Here is a 2,500-nt window from a genome sequence, read left to right on the forward strand (position 1 = left end):
GGTCTAACTGTCAGGGCTACAATATATAGATGTATATCCAGGTCTAACTGTCAGGGCTACGATATATAGATTTACATCCAGGTCTAACTGTCAGGGCTACAATATATAGATGTATATCCAGGTCTAACTGTCAGGGCTACAATATATAGATTAACATCCAGGTCTAACTGTCAGGGCTACGATATATAGATTTTAACATCCAGGTCTAACTGTCAGGGCTACAATATATAGATTAACATCCAGGTCTAACTGTCAGGGCTACGATATATAGATTTAACATCCAGGTCTAACTGTCAGGGCTACAATATATAGATTAACATCCAGGTCTAACTGTCAGGGCTACGATATATAGATGTAACATCCAGGTCTAACTGTCAGGGCTACAATATATAGATGTATATCCAGGTCTAACTGTCAGGGCTACAATATATAGATGTAATATCCAGGTCTAACTGTCAGGGCTACAATATATAGATTTACATCCAGGTCTAACTGTCAGGGCTACAATATATGATGTAACATCCAGGTCTAACTGTCAGGGCTATGTAACATATATAGATTAACATCCAGGTCTAACTGTCAGGGCTATGATATATAGATTAACATCCAGGTCTAACTGTCAGGGCTATGATATATAGATTAACATCCAGGTCTAACTGTCAGGGCTGTGACTATATAGATGTATATCCAGGTCTAACTGTCAGGGCTACATATATATAGATTAACATCCAGGTCTAACTGTCAGACTATGATGAGACGTGGCTGATGTAACATACTATATAATCTGGATGTGACTATGATGAGACGTGGCTGATGTAACATACTATATAATCTGGATGTGACTATGATGAGACGTGGCTGATGTAACATACTATATGATCTGGATGTAACATAATCTGGATGTGACTATGATCTGGCTGATGTAACATACTATATAATCTGGATGAGACTATGATGAGACGTGGCTGATGTAACATACTATATAATCTGGATGTGACTATGATGAGACGTGGCTGATGTAACATACTATATAATCTGGATGAGACTATGATGAGACGTGGCTGATGTAACATACTATATAATCTGGATGAGACTATGATGAGACGTGGCTGATGTAACATACTATATAATCTGGATGTGACTATGATGAGACGTGGCTGATGAGACGTGGCTGATGTAACATACTATATAATCTGGATGTGACTATGATGAGACGTGGCTGATGTAACATACTATATATCTATAATCTGATGAGACGTGGCTGATGTAACATACTATATAATCTGGATGTCACTATGATGAGACGTGGCTGATGTAACATACTATATAATCTGGATGTGACTATGATGAGACGTGGCTGATGTAACATACTATATAATCTGGATGTCACTATGATGAGACGTGGCTGATGTAACATACTATATAATCTGGATGAGACTATGATGAGACGTGGCTGATGTAACATACTATATGATCTGGATGTGACTATGATGAGACTATGATGAGACGTGGCTGATGTAACATACTATATAATCTGGATGTGACTATGATGAGACGTGGCTGATGTAACATACTATATAATCTGGATGAGACTATGATGAGATGTGGCTGATGTAACATACTATATAATCTGGATGTGACTATGATGAGACGTGGCTGATGTAACATACTATATGATCTGGATGTAACATACTATATAATCTGGATGAGACTATGATGAGACGTGGCTGATGTAACATACTATATAATCTGGATGAGACTATGATGAGACGTGGCTGATGTAACATACTATATAATCTGGATGAGACTATGATGAGACGTGGCTGATGTAACATACTATATAATCTGGATGAGACTATGATGAGACGTGGCTGATGTAACATACTATATAATCTGGATGAGACTATGATGAGACGTGGCTGATGTAACATACTATATAATCTGGATGAGACTATGATGAGACGTGGCTGATGTAACATACTATATAATCTGGATGAGACTATGATGAGACGTGGCTGATGTAACATACTATATAATCTGGATGAGACTATGATGAGACGTGGCTGATGTAACATACTATATGATCTGGATGTGACTATGATGAGACGTGGCTGATGTAACATACTATATGATCTGGATGTGACTATGATGAGACGTGGCTGATGTAACATACTATATAATCTGGATGTGACTATGATGAGACGTGGCTGATGTAACATACTATATGATCTGGATGTGACTATGATGAGACGTGGCTGATGTAACATACTATATAATCTGGATGAGACTATGATGAGACGTGGCTGATGTAACATACTATATAATCTGGATGAGACTATGATGAGACGTGGCTGATGTAACATACTATATAATCTGGATGAGACTATGATGAGGCGTGGCTGATATAACATACTATATAATCTGGATGAGACTATGATGAGACGTGGCTGATGTAACATACTATATAATCTGGATGAGACTATGATGTGACTATGATGAG

The sequence above is a fragment of the Oncorhynchus tshawytscha genome, unplaced genomic scaffold (genome assembly GCF_018296145.1).
Source record: "Oncorhynchus tshawytscha isolate Ot180627B unplaced genomic scaffold, Otsh_v2.0 Un_contig_1722_pilon_pilon, whole genome shotgun sequence".
In the NCBI taxonomy this organism is placed as follows: Eukaryota; Metazoa; Chordata; class Actinopteri; order Salmoniformes; family Salmonidae; genus Oncorhynchus; species Oncorhynchus tshawytscha.